We start from the raw sequence: 25,356 nt of genomic DNA, 5'->3' as shown, positions 1-25,356 counted from the left end.
TTTAAAAGACTTCCACCTTCAGGCTTCTAGCCAGCTTCCCCACTTAATCTCTTTTGATCCTCTCACACCCTCTTTTTGGGGTCATCTATTCCGTCCTACAGTGTCTGGTCTGGTTCTCTTCCCCACGTATGCATTCACATCACTTGGAGAGTTTTTTCAAAATACCAATCCCTCACCCCAACCGCAGAGATGCTTCTTTAGTTGGTGTGGGATGGTGTCCGGATATCAAGATTTATGATGTTTCCCCAAATGATTCGACGACACAGTCACATTTGAAAATCCATGTTTTGGGACTGGTGTTGGCCAGTATGACCCATGGGCCAAATCTAGCACTGGTAAATCACGTGTCACTGGATCCCAGTCACGCTCATTCGCTGCATGTTCCTGTTGCTACTTTCTCATCACAGCAGCAAAGTTGGGTGGTTGTGACAGAGACCTTACTGCCTGCAAAGTCTAAAATATTTTGTAGTTTAGTTTTTCCATCTCTGCTCTGAAACAGTGGTTTTCAAGTTTACGCATGCCTCAGAATCACCTTGGAAGGCTTGTGAAAACACCTTACTACACCCCATCTCTAGAACTTCTGAGTCTCAAGAATTTGCATGTCCAACAAGTTCCCAGGAGCAGCAGTGCTGCTCACACCGTAATCATCGCTGCAGTTCTTGTTAAAGTGAAGATTCTGATTCGGTCAGTCTGGAGCGAGTCCTGAGTTTCCGTATTCCTAACTAGCTTGTAGGTAATACCGATGGGGCTGGTCCATGGACTACACTTTGAATAGTAAAACCTTGAACACTTTTAGTTTCCCACTTTTATCCATATTCAAGTTTCCTCTGCCATGAGGAGATGTCCTGAGTTTGTTTTTTCTGTTTTCTTTTTTTTTAAATATTTCATTAGAACTCTATCAGTACCTCTCGTATGGTACCTTTGACTTTTTCACTTTGTGTTACAATTATTTATTTTCTGTTTATTCTACTAGACAGACATTCCCCTGACAAGCGTTGTGAACACAGGGGGCGGGGAAGAAAACATCATATGGAAACATGTAAAGATGAGGATCAAGATAATTTGACTGGCAGTGTTTCTCGTAATTTTTTCTCTTCCCCATTTCAAGTAAATAGAAAAATCTTGAGGCTTCCTTCCTCCAAGAGAAGTTTGCTGCATGGTGGGAAACCAAGGCTGCTTACAATCAGGAACATGTCCTGTCTCATACAGAAGCCTAAAATCATCAAAGAGCTTATGTTAAGTGTCCCCAGGAGAATGGGGCAGAAGAGTGACTTGAAGAACACGGAAAGCTAATCCTGGGCTTTTCTGCCCCCAAATAAGAAGGGAAGCAACAAGGACCAAACCCTTCTCCCTGGCAGCACCCAGAGTGGTAATGAAAGCTCCGAGAGGATGGCTATGTGGTAGTCCTGGAGAGATTGAACTGAGGGCACTGAGGTTTCCAGGTCTGGAAGAGCCTTCCTATCCTGTGGGTGATCCAGCACTAAAGAGTTATGTGGTTCCACGAAACAATAGGGGTTTGGCCAATGCTATTGTCTATATTGACCATGGCAGCATGGGGTGACTATGTCATACCCTTGTATTCCAGGCACCACATAATCTTATAGGATTCTTGTAAAAACTGAAGGGCAAATCTGATTTTCTGTTAATCAGAGATAATGGGGCCTGGGATCAAATTTAAATTGAAAATATCCATGGTATGATATATATATATATATATATATATATATATATATATATATATATATTTGGCAAATCTGGGTTTATGAGCTATGATCTACAGTCAAGTACATTTCTAGAAATATTACTTAAAAATTAATTAAAACTTTGGGAAAGATTTATCTATAAGGATGTTCATCATAAAGTTAGTTATTTGAAATATTATAAAAGGATTATGATACAACCAAAAATTGTAGTGGTATTTAAAATCATGTCCGAAGAGTTTTCGATGACATGAAGTTATCCTCAATATTTTGTTTAGGGCAAAAATCACATATGTAGCATATGCAGTCTAATCTCAACTTTATCTTCAAATAGAACATGCCCATGGACTCAAAAATGCTGGAAAGATAATATAAAATATTAATACTAGTTAACTCATGATTTTTATTTTCCTCTTTGTAGGTTTTTGAATTGCTCCAAATTTCGACAGTAAAAAGTACATATATGTCTTAGTATCAGAAAAAAAAAGTTTAAAGGTCATTTTAAAACAAGCTTTGAGTTTTAAAATTAAAAAAAATAAAATCTCTTACTTTGGGTACCACAGGTACTCAACTCCATGGCATAGTTAAGACTGAATCTCGACTTATCTATCATTTTGCTTATTTTTTAATAAAGCCTTAGCTAATAAGCTTTTAAAAGCTGCACTTTTGTTACTTACTCTGAAAATCTTCACCAACTGCTACTGCCTCATGCCTGCCTTCCCTACCATTACTAACTCCTATCTCTAGACAGTCATCCATCCACATGGTCGCTCTAGTTAGCTTCTTAAAGCATAGAGCATTCAGTGCTGAGGGGAAGTTCAAGTCTGGGTTCAAATCTCACCTCTGCACTGTCTAGCTGTGTGTCTTGCTCAACTTCAATTTCCTCATTTGTAACATGAGGTGATAATAGAACTTGCCTCTGAAGTTGTTATAAGGATGACCACTCCATGAAGCATTTAGTATGGTTATGTTACTTCTACTCTCTTAGCTTTAAATTACTCTTTAGGCTTATGTCTTTTTTCCTTATGCTTAGCCTTGAATCAGGGAAATGTAAATTAGAACCAGAATGAGATAACATTACATACTCACCAGATCGGTATATGTTAAAAAAAAAAAAAATCAACATGTTAAAAATGACATGAAGAATTGGAAACTCTAATAAATGGCTCGTTGTTGTAAATTGACACCAGCACTTTAGCATCAGCTAATAAAGTCAAAGACATCCAGCCTTATTAGTCATCAATTCTATTCCTAATTATATGTTCTAGAGAAACTTGTGTACATGTGAATCAGAGCACATATTGAAAGTGTTTATAGCAGCGCGGTTATGACTGAATTGGGTTTTTCCCAAAATTCATATGTTGACAACTTTACCCCCAATGGTGACTGATTTGGAGACAGGACCTCTAAGGAGATAATTAAGATTACATGAGGTCATATGGGAGGGTCCATAATCTGATAGGGCTGGTACTCATATAAGAAAGGAAGAGACACTAGAGCTCTCTCTCTCCATGTGGACTCAGAGAAAAGGGTTTTGCAGAGAAACAGAAGCAATGGGATATATATATATATATATATATATATATATATATATATATATATATATATGAAAGAGACAGAGAGGGAGATTTATTTATTTAAGGAATTAGCTCATGTGATTAAAGAAGCCAAGAAGTCCCATGATCTGGCATCTACAACAGAAGAACCAGGAAAGCTGGTGGTGTAATTCAATCTGAGTCCAAAGTCCAGAGAACCAAGAGTGCCAATGTAATACCCAAGGGCAGGAGAAGATGGATGTCCTGCTCAAGCAGAAGATAAATTTGCCCTTCCTCTGCCTTTTTGTTCTATTCAGGCCCTCAGTGGATTTGGTGATACCCACTGGCATTGGTGAGGGTGATATTTACTCAGTCTACCAATTTAAACGTTAATCTTTTCTGGAAACACCCTCACAGACATACCCAGAAATAATGTTACACCAGTTATTTGGTAAACTGTTAGCCTGGTCGAATTGACCAATAACACTAACCACCACTCCTTATGAATACAGAGCAGATGCCTGCATCCAGAGAGAGAGAGAGAGAGAGAGCTCACAGCGGAAACTGAACTCTGCCTTGGTCTTGGACTTTGCAATCTCCATAACTGTGAGAAAACAAATTATGTTGTTTAAGCCACATAGTATGCAGTGTTTTGTTATGGCAGCCCAAGCAGACTAAGACAAGCACTATTTGAAATAGCACAGAACTGCAAACAACCTAAAGGTCTATCGACCACAGAATGGACAAAGAAATTGTGACATATTCACTCAGTGGAGTACTCTACAGCAAATGAAAATGAATGAGCCACAGCTACATGAATAAATATCGCAAACAAATATAAAGTTTAGCAAAAGAAACAAAACAAAAGAATGTATACTGTATGATGATATTTATATAAAGTTCAAAAATAGGCAAAACTAAACTACATTTTTTGGAGGATACGTGCATAAATGTGGGACTATTTGTTAGAAAAGCAAGAAAATTGATTACCACACACACACACAAAAAAAACAGGAGAGTGATTTATCGCTAGAGGTGCAGAGAGGGTATTATGTTAAAAAAAGAAGACAAACGAATCTTCTGGGTTGCCAGCAATATTCTATTTATTGACTTTGGTAGTAGTTATGTCAGGATTTATCTTATAATCATTTATTATACTGACGTTTATGATTTATGCACATTTCTGTGTGAATGTTATATTTCACATTTTAAAACTTTTTAAATGTAGTTAGGGGAATACTGGGAAGGTGGCACCCTGAAGGCGTCCCTAAGGGGATTCCTTAATTTCATTTCCTGTCTGACAACAACCCTCCTTCTCTGAGTCTACCTGGCAGGCCGGCAGGGCCTTTGGGCTCTGTAGATCCAGACAGAGGAAGTTGGGCCAGACTTTCTCTTTGGCCCTGGGCAGAGTCTGAAGCTGTGGAGATGTCTGGAGTAAAAATCTGCATACCCATGGTCCTACAGAGAGCATAGCTCTTGGAAATCTATGGCATTCCAGGAGGAAGAGCGATGCCCTCCCATAAAAATATTCCAAGGGCGAGTTCCTTTTCTCCATCCCTTAAGAGTCTCAATGGACACCTGCCAGCTGGTACTGAACTAGCCGCAAAGGCATCTATGTGTCTCACCAACCACAGAAGTGAGCACCCATGATTTCAGCCTGAGTCCTCTGAATAGGCAAAGGAAAACTATAATTTCTGTTAAGGGTTCTAGTGGCCAGAGAGAAGAAAAACACTCAGAACATCCAGAAAAAGTAGTTCTTAACTAAATAGAGCTATAAATAGATAGTTACTAAAACAATACAGCAAAAATAATGAAAGAAATTAGGAGATTCTTTTTCAGCCCCTAAAGAATCTGTGGACCTAGAAATCATGATTTCTTGAAATATGATTTTAATTTATAAATTGAATGAGAAAATTAATTTGTATCCTGGCATACGAAGTGGACCCTATATCGCAAAACATTGCAAAATGTAGAGAGAAAGTAGAAAAGTTCGAAGATGTCTAAACATGATATAATAGAAAATCTAGAAAGAGGGAAAAAATAGGTGAAAGGAAGGCAATATTTAAAATTCTTTCCTGAAGGAAACAAGTTGGACTAGTGAAAGGCTTCACTAACCCCCAAGTGTTATTTGAGAAGAAATAACTATTTGCAAAGGAAAACAATCACTCTGGCATTGGAATAACATCTATAGAGAATTCAAAAAACTTAGTGCCAATAAGCCCCTTTTGAGGAAAGGACATACATCAAAATAAATCAATTAATAAATGAGTCAGAACAAAACTCAAGATAGGAGACAATAAAGAGAAGAAGAAACAGTAAACCCTGTGAAATACATAGCTACAAAATTGCCTGAGCACATAAGTATATGAGCCACAAAAGGAATCATAAAACATAAAAGCCATATTTTGAGAGAAGTCATAATATTGGAACTAAAATTCTTAAAACTATTTTAGCAAAACCTTATCAGAGTGGTAGAGATGGGGTAAAGATAAGAATAGCAAACAAACTAGTGTAAGAAAAGCTCTTCTTGAAGAAGCATAAATATTAGGAAATAAAGAGTTAGTAACTTGTTTTCATATAATAATCGTATAAGTTTGATTACGAATTTCAGGAAAGGGACTGAAATGGAAAATATAGTTGTCCTTCTAAATTAGTGGATGCAGGTAGGGGTACAGGGTTTGGAATAGTTTAGTTGATCAAATCAAAAAAAAAAGAATGACAGGCAAATATGGCCATTCATCAACTGATCTGGTTTCTATCTTTGCAATGGTTGAAATACCTTTGGATGAAAAGGTTTTCAAAAATAAAATGTAGGCAAAATATTAATTAATTAACAATTAACTTTGCATTTTAAAGTTGAGCAAAAATTTTGGCTCTGCCCTTTTTCTTTTGGCACAAAATTTTCTAGATATTTTAATTTTTGAGTCTGTGTAGTTTTTTTTTTTTTTTAAAGCTACAAGTTAATAGTACTGATTTCGAAAAGTCATTTTTAAGTTATAGTATACATTCTTAAAAGCAGCCTACATACAAATATATTTTAGAGAAAAATATGGCAAAAAATACCCATAAAAAATTGAAGTTTGAGAGTAAAGGAATGGGCAAAGAGATCACAAGCAAAGTCAAACGGTAAGAAAAAAAAGTGATGATATTAAAATCAGATCATAAATTTAGGTTAAAAATACTAGACAGAATAAGATACTTGTCACAAACCTTTATTCATCAAAATGCATAGCAGCTGAATCTAAAGCAACAATGCATAGAAATCAAGTAAAATTTAATTAAAATACAAATATCACAGTACCCTTTAATATCTTCATTTCAGAATCTGACAGTTCTGTTAAACCAAAAATGAGGAAGTACGTAAAAGAACTGAATAATGCAATTTTATAACATTTAAATAGAAAAATGAATTGTGTGTTTTTACATATATATATTTATCATTTATATATATATGTATATGTATATATACATGCCCTATTGGTAGCAACTGGCTTCGCAGACTTGGAGAGGAAGAATAGCTTTGGCAGGAGAAGCAGGACGTTGTCATCATTTTACACCCCACACACCCTGATGAAATCTAGAAATGTCACTATTCTCACTCTTCAGATTGAAAAACACAGGATGACTTATTCTGAGCCAGACAGAATAAGAAGCTATGTGGACAGTTAAACTAAGAGACCTGCAGCCAGACTGGCGTGGCATCTGCCTGATTCCGTGGCTACGCTTCGCCAGCTCTGCCCTGTCTTACCTTGGGCATTAGAGTGACTCTCTGAATTTTTGGTAATATTTTTCAGCTCTTCCAGAGATGGCGGCTTGGGAGAGAGAAGCTCTTTGTCAGCGACAGGTACACATTAATTTATACACCATGAATGGGGCCAATTTTCCAAAGGAGTTTACTTGAGTTTAGCTTGGGGTTTGATTCTCCATAAAGCTTAGCTTCCTCTCCCCCTTCCATACACCTCCCCCATGGTCTGTACCGTCTCCAGGAACACAGAGAGTTAACCTTTGCAATCAGATTTGCTCTGTGCAACATGAAGTGTCACCCAGCAAAGCAGTGTACAAGGTGTCTGTGAAGTGTATGAAAAGAAGTCCAGGAATTCAGTTAATTAACCACATCAGTTTCTTAACGTGATCAATTTTAATTAAACTGAATTTTAATAGAGATCTGTGTAGTCTGTAGAGACCAATTGCTAATTCTACAAAGCATGTGCTGCTTTTCAGTTCAGATTTGCTCCCATCTAATTAATATGGATAGAGCATTAAGCCTTTTTGGACTCCGGTGGTTTTCATTTCATGACTATTAATGATTTTAATGAACTGGACTAATTCAGTAGTTTTCATCCCAGTGTTTCAGGGCTTTGTTCATCACAAATTTCAGGTTTATAATTGGTTTCCAGGTCTTAACAGTGGTCATTGATCAGCTTCAGCAGTTCCTTTTACTACTCGGGTAGGCAGGCGCTGGAGACGGTTAACCCCTTGCCGCCCAGACCCGAGATGAAGTGCGGCACTTCAGAGCAGGAGTCTGAACTACCAACCTAACATAGCTACAGGGGCAAGAAAGACTTAAAATTCATATGGTGATGTTAACACAGAATGGGAAAGGTCACCCCAGCAATATGGAAGCTTTAAATTAAGGGGGGGGGGCGGAGAAAAAAAGAAGGTGATTAGCTATATTTTTTCAGCTTTACTTTTCAATACTCCAAGCAAGATATACATTATAAAATTATCCTTCTTATTTTGGCAATCCAGATTTTGTAACCATCCATTGGCCCTTGCCAACTCCTAGCAGGCATCTTTATCAACAGCCAAACAGCTAGGACTAAGGAGTAAGCCAATGAAGACTTAAAAAGAGCTGATGAAGAACAGAAACGGGGAGGCTGGGCTGAGGGGAGAGATTGCTCATGAAATTAACACAGATAAAGAAATGGACACAGTGAGGAATAGGTACCATGCCTTCTCTGGATCCCACTTTACCACTGAGGACTTACTTGTTCATGGTCTCCAATTGCCTTGAGAACAAACAATGGTATTTCGGCTTCTCATTTAAAACAAAAGGCAACTGTTTTTACTATTCCATATCTAGGGCGACTATTCAACCTCTTCATGGCTGCTGCCTCCTTACTCAGTTCTGAAAAGTGACAGGCATGATGGACATACATATGAGTCCAGATCTTACCACCCAAAGAAAGCAAGGTAAAAGCCAAATGCTTCGATACAAGCACCTATGTTTTTAATTATCCTAAAAAGATCAGTATTAATACTCAAACTCCAGTCCCAGCTTCCAGAAATTTAACTCATGATCATTGGAAGCTATTGAAAAGCTTGTTATTGTAGGCCTATGCAGAAAATTTTCTCCTACCCCCTCACCCAGCATCCCAAAGACATTATAGTCTGCGGATTTGCAGGCCTGTAATTCTCAACTGTTCCAGGCACTTGTTTCTGACGTCATTCTGCCATGGGTTGAGTTGATTTGGTTTTCAAGTCCAGTTAAAATCAGTGGTTTCATGTGTAAAAAGGTCTTTCTCATCCAATAAGGTTCTTATCAAGATGGTGATTTTTATATATTATCTCTATATTTTCAAGTGTAGAGGATCCAAAGAACAAATTAAACTGAGGTTTTCACTGATATAGCATTGAAGATGTCCCAAAAGAAAAAAAATATTTATGAAGATGAGAAATTTTATTTACTTTATATTTTTATTACTCCCTTTGCTTCAATGATATCTTTCTTTTTGATAACATTGGTTGATAGATTCTGTCTCTGACCAGTTGAATTAATTTCTCTCATAGAAACTAGTATATTTAAACAAGCTGCCAGTCATAATAGAATTGTTTCCACATCTTTAATTCCTGTTCATCTCTCAATCCTTTTCATTCTTGCGTCTGTCCTGCTGAAATTCAGTGTTGCCAAAATGCTCTGTCATCTGTAAAATGGTGATGATAATAATGACTTCCTTGGAGGGTCATTGTATAGATTAGCACACTTAACAAGGTGCCTCAATAACTTATGGCTATTATTACCACTCAAGTCACCAACGACCTTCTGATTGACAAATGGTTTAAGTCCTCATCTGTCGAGCTGTCTGAAGCATTTGACACTGTCAACCACACTTCCCAAAACTCTTCCAAGTGACCATTTGTTCTTATATCTGTTCTTTCAGCAAATAGGGAACATCTGTTATTCATCAGGCAGTGTTCTAGGCACAGAGGATATCATGGTGAGCGAGAAAGAAAGCCCTTGTCCTTTCAGAGATTTTATTTTTCTCTATTGAGAAAAATGGACAACTATGAATAAAAAATAGTAGCTAACATTTATTAAGCCCTTAGATTGTGCCAGGCGACATTCTCAGCTTTTTGCTTTTTAACTCATTTAACTTATTTAATACATAGGAGATGGATATTATCATTATTCTCATTTACAGATGAGGATACCAAGACACAGAACAGTTAAGTATCTTTGCCAAGGTCTCAAAATTTTAAGTAATGGATCCAGGATTTCAACTAAACCAGTCTGCTCCAGGTTCTAGGCTCTTAAACCCAATGCTCTACCAAAAAATAGATACCAGAGTACTATCACATAAGGAAAGAAGCTGTAGATGGGGTAGTCAGGGAAGCCCTCTTTGAGGTGGTAATATATGAGCAGAAATTTGAATACTGAAAAAAAATGAGAAAAGTATAGTGTCCTAGAAGCTGAGTGTTTTGGACTGAATTATGTCACTTCTAAATTTACATATTGAAGCCCTAACCCCTAAAGTGATTGTATTTGGAGAGAGAACTTTTAAGATGTAATTAAGGTTAATGAGGATTGGTGGCCCTATAAGAAGAGAAAGAAAGAGAGCACTCTCTTCACACACATCCACCGTAAGAAAAGACAGCTGTCACAAGCAGGTAGAGAGCTCTCGCCAGAAATAGAACATTGCCTGAACCATGATCTTAGACTTGTGTGGTATTTTGTTGGTACAGCCAGAGCTGACCAACACATCAATCTTTCTTGCTTATTTTATGCCCCACTACTTCCCTTTCCTGTATCCGAGACTTGGTCAACTGTTAATCATTCCTTAACTGGGCAAATTGTCTTTCACAACTATAAACCCTAAGAAATACTGTCCTTTCCATATGTGGGAGGCTGAATAGGGGCACTTAAAGATATCCAGGTCCTAATCCCTGGAGCCTGTAAATGTTAACAGATGGCAAAAGAGACTCGCGGATGTGATTAAGGATCTTGAGTTGGAGAAATCCAGACTGATCTAGGTTGTCTCTAAATGTGATCACAAGTGTCTTTATATGAAGGAGGCAAAGAAAAAAAAAAGTTAGATGTGACGATGGAAGTGAGAGATTGGAGTGATTTGAAGAAGAGGTTATAGGCCAAGGATTGCGGAAAGCCTCCAGAAGTTAGAAAAGGCAAGGAAATTTTTTTCCCCCTAGAACTTCTAGAAGAAACCAGCCCTATTGAAGAAACCAGCCCCACTGACTTTAGCCCAGCAGACTGTTTAAGAACTTGTGGTATCCGGACCCATAAGAGAATAAATATTTGTTGTTTTAAATCACCAATATTATGATAATTTGGTATAATAGCCATGGGAGACTAATACATCAGGGAAATTTCTAGTTATCTTCCAAGAGCCAGATTCCATGCCATTTCCATCATTCCTTATGCAGGGTTATGTCTCCTTAATCAGTTATTCTGAAAAAAATCTGCCCTACTCCAGTACTTAATATGTTGGCTTTTTAAAACATTTTTATTTTCTAACAATTATAATCTCACAGGAAGTTGCAAAAAAATACCATGTACTTTTCTCTCGGCTTCCTCCAACACCGACATCTTACATGACTATAGTACAATATAAGAACCAGGAAATTGACGTTGGTACAGTACTGTTAAATAGAAGACATGCCTTATTCAGTTTCCACCAACTTTGTTGGGTTTTCATTATTTTTTATACTAGGCTGTGAGCTTTTCAAAGTCAGGGACCATGTATCTCATTTATCTTTATATTTGTAGTGTCTTAGTAATGCTAGGATCTCAATAAACATTTTTAGAATGAATGATATGAGAAGAAAGGAGAGGAGAAGACAGGAGAGGAGATAAGAGTAAATAAATTTGGCCTTGTTTGCTCATAGTATTTGCAATTATAGAGATATCTTTGGGTTGAAGGTAGAATGTAAATGGAACCATAAGCTTTAATGACGTTAAATTTTTAGTGAAATTTAAATTTCATTCTTTGACTTCTCACTATATATTTTCACATTCGAAAAACAAGAATAGATTCATTTCATTACATGTGCTGGATATTACTTTCATTGAAAATGTCTTTTAAACGACCATTTAATAGTGCAGATAGTGAGAACTTTAATTCTATCTAGTATCTTGATTGGAATTTTCCAATAGAAATTACAATAAGTAAGTAAGTAAATAAATAAATAAATAAATAGATAGATAGATAGATAGATAGATAGATAAAAGTTTTGTCTAGCATACATTTTTCTTGCTGGACTTCACACAAATCCTGTATTCATAAAAGATTGTCTTACATGAGAAACTGAGAATAAGGTGGCACACTTGAAAGGTTTATTGATGAAATTTGGGCAGTGGCCACAGTTGGAAAATGAAACATTTCTTTTCTATTTGGCAATTTAAAGTCAATTATATGTTTTATTTCCCAGCTAAGCTACCTTTGTGCATTTTAAGGGATGTATAAGTCATTCCATGAGGCAGAAGAATTCAGACACAGGTCAACAAAGGTGAGGCTATCTGATCCTCAGAGGAACACCAGGAGTGAGAGAGAGTTCAAGTGTCAAATCTGTGTGCCAGCCATGGCTGACCTTGTTCTATAGATCAAATTAGGGGACTCTTGGAAGAAAGAGGAGAAGGATGACATCCACAATACGCCTATTATGTACTAGTTACTTTAAACCCATTTTCTTCTTTAATGCAACCCATAACTTTGCATTGTAGGTCTTATTAGACCTGATTTTATAGATAAAGAGGCAGAAGCTTGAGATAAAGCGATCTGTCCAGGTCACAAAACTATTAAGTGACAGAGTTGCAGTCTATCTTGGTTTGACCTCTAACCCCATACTCTTTCTTTTAGAGTTGATGAGTTTCTGCAGAAGTGGTGGTTTTCTACTTTGACTGCACATTAGAATCACTTAGTTAGTTTCCCAAACTACCAAAGCCCAATCCATACCACTAGGGGTGGGATCCAGGCTTCTGTATCTTTAATGCTCTCCAGGGAATTGCTGTGTACAAGAAAGTTTGAGAATAAAGGAGAAACCGCAAAATAGACTGAATGGAAGGCTGCCCAACAGTCTGATTTAAGAAGTGTGAAATGACCCCATGCCTAATAATATCTCCCAAAGTAGCCATCTATTATGCCTAATATTTGTATCATCTGCATCACTGGATAAAGGTATCTATTTTTCCAGAAGGCCATCGCTTTTTTGGGTACAGGTATCTATTAAAGTGCAAATAACTCATTTAATATGAGAAATTCATTAATATATTATTGTCCAAGCCTAGATTACATGATTCTTTCTTGGTAAACATGTTTAATCACCATTTTAGAGAAAGGGACATAGGGCTTGCACACTAAATTTGCAGCAGACATAGACCTGGAAGAGCTCATTTGTTAGAATCTAAGATTATACATTTTTACTCTGTCTCCTACTCCCCAACAAAAGTCTCCAGAGGCTGAAACCCTGGACCCAGATGGAGAATTAATGTAAAGTCTTGAATACAGTTTCAAAATTTGGACAGTACAAAAAGCTGATTTCAAAATGATCCATGTTGAAAAGATTCTTCATATACTTTAAGGGGCATATGGACCCAACTATGACCTGGCTGATAAAAATGATGATGAAATATTAGGTTTCATAAACAGAGGTATCATATTCAGACTATTTACTAGTATTGAGAGAATTATGTTTCCCAGAAACATGAGGTGGCAGTTAGAATGTGGAAAAACTTGGAAACGATGTCATCTTGTCAACTATGGAAAAAGTGTGACTTGGATATTTTCCTTGTAGGACTTTTCCAGAATATCCCCATATACCTAATTAGAATTGCACCTCCTTATAGATGCATTATTCTTTGTCTATACATTTTTATCTCTCATAACATTGTAGGATAGTTACTTGTATGTTCTTTCCATGATAGACTGTGATATCCTTGATGCCAGTCTCTGAGTCTCATTCTTTACTTCCTGGAACCTCTGTCATAGGAAATACAATTAAGTCACCCTTGTGACAACTTTGCGAATGGGCTGCATTTTCTTAAAATTTCCTAATTCAAATTTGCTTTGCAGAAGATAAATAACAGCTTCTCAAGGATGGAAGTACCTGCTTTGGGTGTCAGGTTAAACCAGACCATTTTATTTCCAGAAAAGATTCTATAATCCACAGATTCCTATAATTCATAATTGTTTTAACACCTAATAAACAGGGAATACAATCTTGAAGCAATATGAGTAAAAGAAGTGTTTTTTATTGGACCAGGTAGATGTTTAGCAACCATTTTATAATGCTGATAGAGCCTTTGGATCAGGAATTTAGAAAAGACACAGTGGGAATGGCCCTTCTGTGTTCCTTGATGCCTAGGGTCTCATTTGGGGTCATTCAAACAGCTGGAGAGCAAGAAGAGGCAAGGTCAAGAGATCAACTTGCTAGATAGCTTCTTCACTAGGAAGGGATCTATAAAAGACAAAATCAGAAGATCAGGTGGGACTGTCCATAAGAATACCTACATGTGGTCTAGCTAGATTGTGAGTCACAGAGTAGTTGGATATTTTAGGTGGTATTTCGGGGATTTGAGGCAAGTGTTCAGGAGCACAAAGCAGAAATTGAATGGCCTTTTATGATTTCTGCTATAATCTATTGCTTGACATAATTACTGATCTGCCCAAATTTAAGGGTAGGAGTCATAGACCTCACCTCTCAATAGGAATAGGGTCAAAGGATTTGCAGTCATCTTTTTAAAACTATCACAGTAATATACTAACACTCCTCTGAGAATGACTAGAAAAAAAATTAAATTTTTAAAAAAGAAGTATCAGCTCTCAAATAAATGCTGATGTAATCAATATTAAAAGGCTAAGATATCATAGAAATGACATACTGAGCTGACATCTTATAGTCATATTTTTTCCTCTGGTCATTTGTTGATTCTTACTTAGGATTGGAAGCCAAGAATCTACTTTGAGGACCAGGGCATCTAGCTTCTGTTAAGAGGCAGAGAAGCCAGGGGAAATGTAGCGAACTTGCAAGGCAACAAAGTAAAATAAATAAATAAATAAATAAATGAAATGGAATTTGGAGTTTCCATGACAGCCAGAATTTTGGTAGATGAACAAGATCCTACTGAGAAGAGAAACCTAGGGAAGTAAGCCTAACTCTTTGCCTATTTTCCCTTGAATATTTGCTGATTTTACAGAGCAGGAGGATAAGATTCATGCAGCAAAACAGAGTTTTCCATTCTCTCTTGGTGCTAGGAAGACAAAAAAAAAAAAAAAAAGTGATGCTCAGGATCCATTATTGTAGAAGCGCTCTACCTGGCACATCAGAATATTCACTGGAAAACTCTGAGGCTGACCCTTCAGGAGCATGGACAAAGTAGAGGTACAAAGAAGTTTGAAAAACTACAATCCAACCTTCAATCAGTTCAGTACTTGTTTGGATTAAAGTATCTGCTACCTCTCCACCTGCTTACTAGAAGATAAACTCTTTGTGAAAGAATATAGTACCAGAAGCCTCTAATGCTTATCACAAACAATGTTTAGCTATCAGTAAACTATTACTAGATAGATAAAAAACAAAAGCAAGAGAAAAACTGACAACAGAAACAGACCTGCAGATGATCCATTTCAGTATTACTAGAAATGGACTTTAACATAGCTATAATTATTATGTTCAACAAACTAGAGGTCAAGATGGAGAATTTCACTAGGTATTCAGCTGGTATTTATTTTTTAAATAAAATAGAAATTATATAATTAAAATGTAATAGCTGAAATTAGGAGTGCAATAGATGGGTTTGCTACCAGATCACACTTCGAAGAAAAGTTGATTAGTAAATTGGAAGACCACTTGGCAAAAAAATATCTAAGCCGAAGTATAAAGAGCTAAAAGATAGTAAACTGGAAAGAGCATAAAAACATATGAGACATGGTGGAAAGAGAAGAGTAAAAGAAAATGAAAGAAAAAATATTTGAAAGAATAATAGTAAACGATTTCCAAGATTGACAAAAGATGATGGCTACGAGAAGCTCTATGAACCTGAAGGAGCATACACACAAACAAAAAACAAACAGAAAAACCTCTTACCTAAGCTTAGAATAATAAGGTTTCTAAAAAACTAAAGAGGAAATCTAGAAAGCAGCCAGAAATTATTTTTTAAAAAGATCTACTATCTTTAAATAGCAATGTGAAAATGAACAATTTACTCCTCAACAGAAATGATGGAAGTCAGAAGACAATAGGAAAACATCTTTAAAGTACTGAAAAAAAAAATGCCAACCCATAATTTTATATTCCATAAAAATATTCTTCAAAACTGTAGGTCAAGTAAAAATGTTTCCAGACAAACAAAAATTAAGTGAGTTCATTACGAGGAGACCTAAACTAAAAGGAATACCAAAAGACAGACAGAAAATGATTCTAGAAGGAGACATGCAGATACAGGAAGGAATGAAGTAGAAAGTAAAGGTTCAACAGTTAGATAAATATAAATAAATATTGAACACATAAAACAGTAACCATGCCTTTGTGGATTACAAAATACTCCAAATCAAGATGCATAATAATAATACCGGAAAAGTCAGAAGTGAGTAAATGGAGCTAAAGTCTTTTAAAGTCCCTATGTTATTTGTGAAGTACTCAAAATACTTATATTAAGGTGTAAGAAATCAAGACTGCATGTTAGTCAAAGAATGTGTGATCACCAGTTTATAGAGGAAAAAGACATAGAATGCAAATATTGAATTTATTCAATATAAAAAAGGAGAAGGAAAAGAAAATAAAGCACATGACACAAAAAGAAAAATTAGTAGATATAAACCCAAGAACAAATAGATATAAACCCAAGTGCTTTAAATACTTCAATTTAAAAACCAAAATTGTCAGACTTGATAAAACTCAACTATGTACTACTTGGACCTTAAATAAAAGGACACATATTTAAACAGAAACGATGGTGAAAGCTATGCATGCAAATCTGGTAAAATAATAGTCTGACAAGATTCAGAGTCCGTTTGCTCTCCAAGATGACTCCTTCCACTTTAGGGATCATGATGTTGACGCTCAGAGTGCAAGCCAGTCATCCAGGATAAGGATGCTTCAGAATTCTGATTCCTGTTCTGTCATTTTCATGCAACACCGTGAAATGGAAATTGTTGTACCTTCCATTGTTTCTCATTGATTCTCAAGTCAAAATGCCATGTTAATCTGCATAGAGCTCATTTATGATCAGCTGCGTCTTGGGAGAACAGAGCCCCAGGAATAAATTTCTGAAATGGTTACCTCTGGAAGCTGTGAGACTTTTAATTTGTAATCTCTGCTGCCCAGTTCCAAGGATGAATGTGAGGGGAGTGAGAGATTCCTTTCACATGCATACTTTTCTCTCTCTCTTTTTTTTCCCCCCTCATTGCTTCACTCTCTTCCCCAACAAAGATTTATGACTGGGAAAAAGATAAAAGAAAACAAATGCAAACTCTAAGCCAAGAGAGTCTTCTTGACTATATTTCAGCTCTCCTAACAAGTTGCCTGATCAAGTTCACCTGGTCTAGTCAACAAATCAGATGGCAATTTTAACCCCTTGCCCACCATTATCACACTGGGGATAGATGACATTTGTCTAACATTATCATGAAGCAAAATTAGCTATGAACTATTGTACAAAATGAAAACATTCAAATTAATTGTCATCGATGTGGTTATCCATTTAAAACAATAATAGCAAAGCTACCTTATCTCTAAGCCAAAAAGATAGTAGTACATACAACATAAGCCCCTGACCTGGTCTCTCTGCTTTTGACTTTTCTCACTGCCTTCATATGCATCCCTGACAAACTAAATAACAGCCTTAGGTTTGCTCCGACTTCTGGGTTAATCAGAAGTAGGGCAGGAAATATATAGAGCCTGAGGCTTTAGAATTAGGTTATATGGTCAGCCAGGCTTACTAGCTATTATGGCAGAGATAACCCAAGATGTCTTTAAAACCTCCGAGTTATAACATTTCCCCCACCAAGACTATAGATTTAAGTACAGTCTTAGTCTATTTGGGCTGCTATAATAAAATACCATAGACTGGGTAGGTTATAAAACAACAGAAATTTATTTCTCACTGTTCTAAAGGCTAGGAAGTCCAAAATCAAGGATGAGCAGATTCAATGTCCTGGTTCACAGATGACCATCTTTTCATTGTGGCAGAAGGAGGAAGGGAGAACTAATCCCTTTCATGAGGGTTCATCTTCATGATCTGACCGCCTTCCAAAGGCTCTACCATCAAATACACTAGATATTAGGCTTTAGCATATGAATCGGGGTTGGGGGAACAAACATTTAGTCTATAGCATGTCCCTACAATTATACCCCTTTCCACAGTCTTCCCCACTAATATAATGGCTAACATTTATTAAAGACAGTTTACTAAGCGTGCACTATTTCATTTAATATTTGTAACAACCATATAAGGTAAACACTATTATTATTACTAATTTACACACCAGGACACTAATTTTTAAAGGGACTATGTAATATGGAAGCTAATCACCAATCTGGCTCCAGTACTCACATGATTAAGCAGTTGGCTATACAGCTTAGCACCCCATCTTCTTCTGGGACCAGAACTCTACCTTCTATCTTATATGGCTGTTTAGATCCCTGATAGTCCGCTGAGCTCTTCCTTCTCAGAACCTCAAACTTAGATAAGGAGTCTTTCTACCTTCAGTACAATCTCAGAACCAGGAAAGTATTCTGCCTTCAATGAAAGTTACAACTTCCTGCCTTAAATTTTCAACTTTGGCCTCCCTCTAACAGTTCCCTAACTGCTTCTAAGTTTACGCCATTCTTTGACACTGTGTTTCAAACTTTACAACTGCTTGATAACCAGCTACCAAAGCTCAGTATATTAGTCAGGATTTTCCATTTAAACAGATCCGTAGGAGATTGTCTGTGTCTGTCTGTCTGTCTGTCTATCTATCTACCTACCTACCGATCATCATCCATCTTTTCTTTTTCTTTCTTTCTTTCTTTCTTTCTTTCTTTCTTTCTTTCTTTCTTTCTTTCTTTCTTTCTTTCTTTCTTTCTTTCTTTCTTTCTCTCTCTCTCTCTCTCTCTCTCTCTCTCTCTCTCTCTCTCTCTCTCTCTCTCTCTCTCTCTCTCTCTTTTTTCTTTCCTTTCTTCTTTCAGAGATTTATTATAAGGAATTAGCTCATGTCATTAGAGAGGCTGAGAGTCCCATGATCTGCTATCTGTGAGATGGAGACCCAGAAAGCTGGTAGTGTAAATTCCAGTGCAAGTCTAAAAGCTAAAGAACCAGCAGTGTCAATGGTGTAAATCCCAGTGCAAATACAGAAGACTAATGTGTAAGCTCAAATAGTTGGGAGGAGAGAATGAAACCATCCTCTGCTGTTGGGTTTATTCAGGCCTTCAGTGGGTTGGATGATGCCCACCCACAGTGTAAAGGGCCATCTGCTTTACTCAGTTTACTAATCTTAATGCTAACTTTTTCCTGAAACACTCTTACAGACACGCCCAGAAATAATGTTTAACTATATATAGGCATCCCCTGACCCAGGCAAGTTGACACATAAAATTAGCCATCACACTTGGCCAGCCTCTACTGTCTGTCAAATCCTGGCGGTTTTGAAAACTCCAACAGAAATTTTGGTTCTTCTAGTCCCAGCATGCCTCGTTCCTGACTATGCACCCACCACCGCATTAAGTGGACACATGGAGACTGTTTAACCGGAGCATAAAATTATTTCATAGTAAACTCCTAATAAATTGTTCCCAAGAGAATCAGCCTGTCAGATCCATATTTTAGGCTGCCCTGTGCTTCCAGGTAGAATTATAAACTGTCACTGTTTTCTGTGATTTTCAGTTAGTTATCTTTTGCCATTCTAAATCACTTAAATGATTTACAGATTTCATTTTTTTTCTTGATGACATATTTCTACCCTCTTTTATTATTATTATTTTAAAACAAAACTCCTTAGGCTTAGCAGGAAAGGCCATTTTAAATTAAAACTCCACAAAACAGAATAAATGAGAAGCATACATTTCTCTCAGTGACCCTTTTGTCGTTCCCTGTGCATTAAGGAACTGTGCATTAAGCTTAATAACTTTGGGCTAATGTTCAAAAGGGACAATGGAAGGCTTAGAAGTGACACCATGAATATTGAAGTCCAAAGGGTAAAGAGAATGTGATCTCCTCTCTACCGATGAGGGAGAAGCCTCATAAAAGAGAAATGAAGGTGTTAGTCTGGATGATCACCAGGGTCCCTTACAGTTGTAAAACTCTAAGTGGTCAGCAGGGACAAGGCAAATATGATGGGTTAAAGGGTGAAGGTAATCATTAAGCACCATACTTGGCCCTAATAATTTACCTACTTCATATTGATTTAAGTAGATATATTGCTGTTAATATTCCAGAAATAATTTTCAGAGGATCCCCTGAAACCGTTATAGATTTTAGTGCCATGTAAAGTCTATGGGTTATTTTCTGGCCAGTTATCCATAAAAGTGAGAACTAATATCATTTGTGAATCTTGGTTATAAATGTGAGAAACTAATGCTAGCTACTTAGCAAAATAATTTATTGGAAGGAGGGGCCAGTTCACAGAATGGGTAGGAGGCTGGAGGACCTAGATTATGGAAATGGAGCAGAAGGAAGAAATTTCAGGGGTTCCAGAGGAAATGCCATATATTATTGTAGGTAATCTCTGATCCCCGGGTCACAACTACTGCGTGATGAACCCATACTCTCAGAATAGGCAACCTCTGTCACATAACTGTCTCCTAGCTATACCAAGGGGCCTGAAAGGAATGATAGGATCACCTAGGCTTCTATAGTAGGAGGTAGGTGAGAACTGCGCTCCCAATAAAACGACATTCAAAGAGGAATTTCACCCAAAAGCAAATTGGGGAGGAGTGTGATTGAATGCCAGACACCCGAAAAAAAAAAAAAAAGACTATCTGCTACAACAATTCATTTTAACAGGTTGTACACTCTAAGTATGTCACTCTGTGGTGTACACAGTTTATTCAAAATAGTGTGAGCGTTAGCTTCAGACAGATCTGGTTGAATGGCTGGCCCTGCCATTATCTAGTTATGTGACTAGGAAGATGCTTTTTTAAACTCTGGGATTCTCAGAAGATTTTCTTTATCTTTGTCATGGAATTAGGGCATTATCCATGCAAACCGTGGCACACAGTAGGTTTTATTATGTTACTTTTCTTAAAGGAAGATATAGTCCTCATTTTGAATCTTGAACTGCTTATACCTCACCAAGACTTTTCTAAAAGCCTCCGACAGTCTTTGAAAAGAAAAAATCACACAAAACGTAGCAATTAGCAGCCTGTGGCTTGAGCCAGTTCTAGAAACAGGAAACCAGCAGCAGGACCTAGGAAGAAGGACCCACTTTTCCTCAGTTGTGCTAAACGAGAAAGCATCGTTTGCCTCCATAATTGGATGTCTCTCCCTTAGATTGAGAAATTAAATCTTTTCCCCGCCCCCTCCCCCACCGCCCCTATTTTACTTTCCTATTTAGGATATTGAAAGTGTCTCTGAATTTTGCAAATCCATTTGCTTAGAATTAATACTATCATCATAAAGAACCAAGTGTCTTAATTTCTTTTCATGCTAAGTTACCAGGAAAGATCAAAGTCCTTTTAGTCTTATGACTGAACTGCACAAGCATCTAAAAATGCCTTCAGGACTTCAGAGAGAAGACACCACAGTGCATGACACTTATATTCTTTTTATAGACTTACAGGTCTGAGCCTTTTTTTTTTTCCCTTGCAACCTAATCCAGCTAGTTACTGCAAGTACGGCAAATGAAAACAAAGAGGTCTGTTTTCATGAGCCACACTTCCTTAAGGAAAAGTGCTCAGCCCACCGTGGGATAGTTTTTTTTTTTTTTTTTCTAGTAGAAAGATGCTTTTGACCTATGTTTTTAAATTTTGTTTTAGGGTCTTATAAAAAATATCCAGTATTAACTTCAGTTAGGCAAGAATGAAATTGACATTTAAAAATTAAATCTTAGGATATACATTAAAGCTTCTGATGTGTACGGTTAAGTTGAGTCATTTTCATCAAATTCTCCAAGACTTGCTATCCTCTAAACCTAATAATGTAAAACATCCAATATTAACAGAAAAGCTCTGACTTTAGTTAAGTGGTGTCAAGAATGTTCAAATAGGAAAAAAAATTATGTTTATTTTTTCTATAAAGAATAATACAAAGGTTTGGTTGTGAGCGTGTTTTTTTATACTAAAGAAAAATTGAAGGCAACCTAAATCTCCAGCTCTAGAGGACTGAGTAGGCAAAATGTGATCTGTCCTTATAAAAGAAAAAAATCTTACTATATGCAATAAAATGAGAAAAAAATATTTAACGACATGGATAGATGCTCATAGTAAAATAAAGTTTAACATAGTATATCCAGTCTGATCTCATTTCTGTAAATATGCACAGACACGAACAGGAAGAAGAGTAGGGTGACATCCCAAATACAAGGTTAATTTTTTCTAGATAATGAAATAACAGTTGGTTTTGATTTTTCTCCTTTTGTATATCTTTATTTTCTAAATTTACAGCAAAGAAAATTTAAAAAGTTATTTTACATCAAAATAAGATATGATTTGATATTGTGTTTCAGGCTTAGTTTTAATTCTCACACTTACATCGGATACTAGCTGTGTTATTCACTGCTAGATAAAATAAAAAGTCAAGGAGCAAATGGCTGAATGTGAGATTGACAAGCTGTGGATGTGTTTTTTCCCTCTGCTTCAAATTTTTAAACTTCATCTCTATTTGACCAGATGATGCGGACACGCTCGTAGATATTTTCTTTTCTGAGTTAAGTTTCAATTATAACCTTAATTGAGGTGCCTAATTAATGCACAAATATCTGAGCATTACCACTGCGGTTAGTAGTCAGTAACCCAAAACAGTATTTCACTAGGAAATAAATATATTCCCAATATGTTCCCAATATACTAAAATAAGTTAATTTTTCCCCAATCTCCAAAGGGCTAGTTTTATTCTAGTTTTGAGAGTTTGAGTCTGTTTTTTCCATAGTTCCTGCACTTGTGATGTGTTCCTGGCAACAGCACAGATAGATGCCTTTATTCTTCACCCTGTTAAGGATGGAAAATTTTCAAATGGCCAACTTCTGCTTCCATTGTTCAATGTAAAACAGGGTGTAGTCCTAGGAGATATTCTGTGCAAAGATATGCTAATGTGAAGGGTGTAGTTATCCTGTGTAAAGATGTGTTAATGGCCAGCCTCTGCTTCTGTAAACCTGCTTGCTTGCTAGAGGGGGTTTTGGGGCTTTTTAAGCTATTCCTTCTAGAGGCTCTGGGCTGATTCTCTTGTGAGGAGAGTCAGTCGCCCGCCGGCTAATAAAGGCTCATAATTAATCTCAATTGGCTCCGTGGGTCTCAAATTTAATCGCACCACAACAACCCCAAAACTGAGACTATTCCTCTGAAGTCTAATGTACTGGAGTCAGAATGCCTGAGTTTGGATATCAGTTCCACCAACAATTAAAGTTGTGTGGCTTTGGGCAAGATGTTTCATCTCTTTATATTTCAGTTTCTTCATCTATAAGAGGGGAAAATATTGATGCTTTCCACATGAGGTTGTTGTGAAAATTGGCTTAATTACTACATGTAGAGCTTAAAATAGTGGCACATAGTAAGTAAGTGCTTTACAAAATCAAAGGCATGCTGGTCATTCTATGTTTGTCCTTCCTATTCCTTTATGAAACCATTTTCACACTTCTCTTCCTCGCTCTTTTTTCAGAGGAGCTGACCACTGTAGACTTAGTCCCCAAACTCTCTTGCCTCAGGCTTCCAGTTCGGTTTTCCAGGAGACTGTAGGGCAGCAGGAGACAGAGGTTCGAGGTTTTCTTCCTTCCTGATTCCACCCTGCCCTCCAGGGTTCCGGCGGTGGTTGCATTTTTCTGTAGCTACAACCTGGTTGGCTACAGGTCCCATAGCAGGCCCTCATACAAGGCACTCATTTTTTAATTAGATTTCTCTAACACCAGTCCCTGCCCTTGCTTCCTCAAACCTGGGTGTAGTAACATGTCCCCATGTTGCCAAATCCTGGATGCTTCACGATGCAGTGCTGGTGGCTCCTTCCAGCCTGCTCACAGTTCTGTAAGTAGAGTCTCTTCCTTAAGTATTTTTTAGTTAATCTCTTGAATGAGCAAAGTGCTTTCTGCTGGGACCTTGACTGACATTACTGACCACCATTAATATATGTGTTCTTTTGCTCATAGTAGTACTGCAGTCAGAAGAGATTTTTTTTTTTAAGCACAAAGGTGATCATTTTATTGAGCATACAAGGCACCGGACGACTCTCAGATTCTTCTGAATTATGAATGCCTTAGGTTCGCTAAACCATCTAGGATTCATGCCAGTGAAATCTGGAGGATGAAATTTTTAGTTGCTGTTTTATTTGCGCAACAACATATCTGCTGCTTAGAAATCACACTAAGCTTTAAATTCTTGCTAAGATTCTTGTCTATTTATACATCTTCTTTGCCCAAAAATACAAGAAAAATACCTAGTTGTGATGTCTATTAAATTTATACCTGGCTAAGTCTCTGAGTCAATTAGGTATTTATTCATTTATTCATCAAATATAAATTGAGGCCCTGCTCTGAGGCAGAGGGTCAATCTGCTGGAGGTAAACATTGTAAACAAAAAATAGAGGCAGTCTCAGTCCTCACACCCTCTTTGGGGAAAGAAAATTTAATTCTGTCATTGCACACACACACACACACATGCACACACACAAATGTAAAATTAAAATTTTATCTGTGACAAGTGCTATAAAAGGAGATACAAGACAGGAGAGTCTTTGATAGGGGGATCTGAACTAATCAGGAGGTAAGACATCCCTCAGAAAGCGACCTGAAGAATAAGAAAGAGTTGATAAGGGAGAGAAAATCAGAGAAGGGAAAGAGCACGTACCAAAGCCCTGTGGTGAGTGAGGGACACAGTGAGACCTGGAGGGGAGAGAAGTCCAGTGTTACTAGCACAGAGAGAGCGAGGAAAAGGCGATGAGGCTGGGAGGCAGCTGAAAGTTGGATAAGATGCGGCCTTAGAAGCCGTGGTCAGCAGTTTGTTTTATCCCTAAGACAAAGGGACACCATTAGAGGATTTTAAGCAGGGAATAATCAGATTGGCCTTGAGTTTTTCAAAGATCATTTTGTCTCTATAGGAGTTGTTCTTCAAACTCCAGGATTCTAGACAAAAGAAAAAGTTGAAGCAAGAAAAGAATATTCACAATATTCACTACTTTCTTTACAGGTGATTAGATTGGAACTGAATTAATTCATCCCAATCAAAAGGGTTCTTTTCAAGGCCTAAGCAGTGACAGGTAATTTCAAGATGTGATCGTTATATGTGTCTGTTTCTAATCAATCCCTGGTACTACATTTCAGCAAGTCAACACTGCTACATATTTTTGTAACTTTCTGGTAATTTTCACGTCACAGCTGTCACTGGGCTCCCTGCTGGACTCAAGTACACATAACTAATTAATCAATCAATCAAGGAGGAGAGAAAGACATGCCTGATACTACAATGAGAATCTTCACTTGTGAAACTCAATGACTTGTTTGGGGTGGAATGAAAAACGAGGACTTCTTAATGGGAGGTAGAGTTGCGGATTTAAAGATAATTCCTAAGACTAATGATCTTTGTAATTTGGAGTGTGCACATCGCTTTTGCCTAGCTGTTTATTCCACATTATCAAGAGAAACAAATCTATGGCTGGAACCCCTACTGCTCCCACTTGTCATCAATACAGAGGGAGGCTAAAGACAAAGAGAGAGAACGGCAGGTAGAGGGGAGAGTTCCTGGCTCTGGAGTCAAAAGCTCCAGCTCTT

Source organism: Rousettus aegyptiacus, unplaced genomic scaffold, assembly GCF_014176215.1.
Source record: "Rousettus aegyptiacus isolate mRouAeg1 unplaced genomic scaffold, mRouAeg1.p scaffold_m13_p_5, whole genome shotgun sequence".
Lineage (NCBI taxonomy): Eukaryota > Metazoa > Chordata > Mammalia > Chiroptera > Pteropodidae > Rousettus > Rousettus aegyptiacus.
This window is presented reverse-complemented; position numbering follows the sequence as displayed.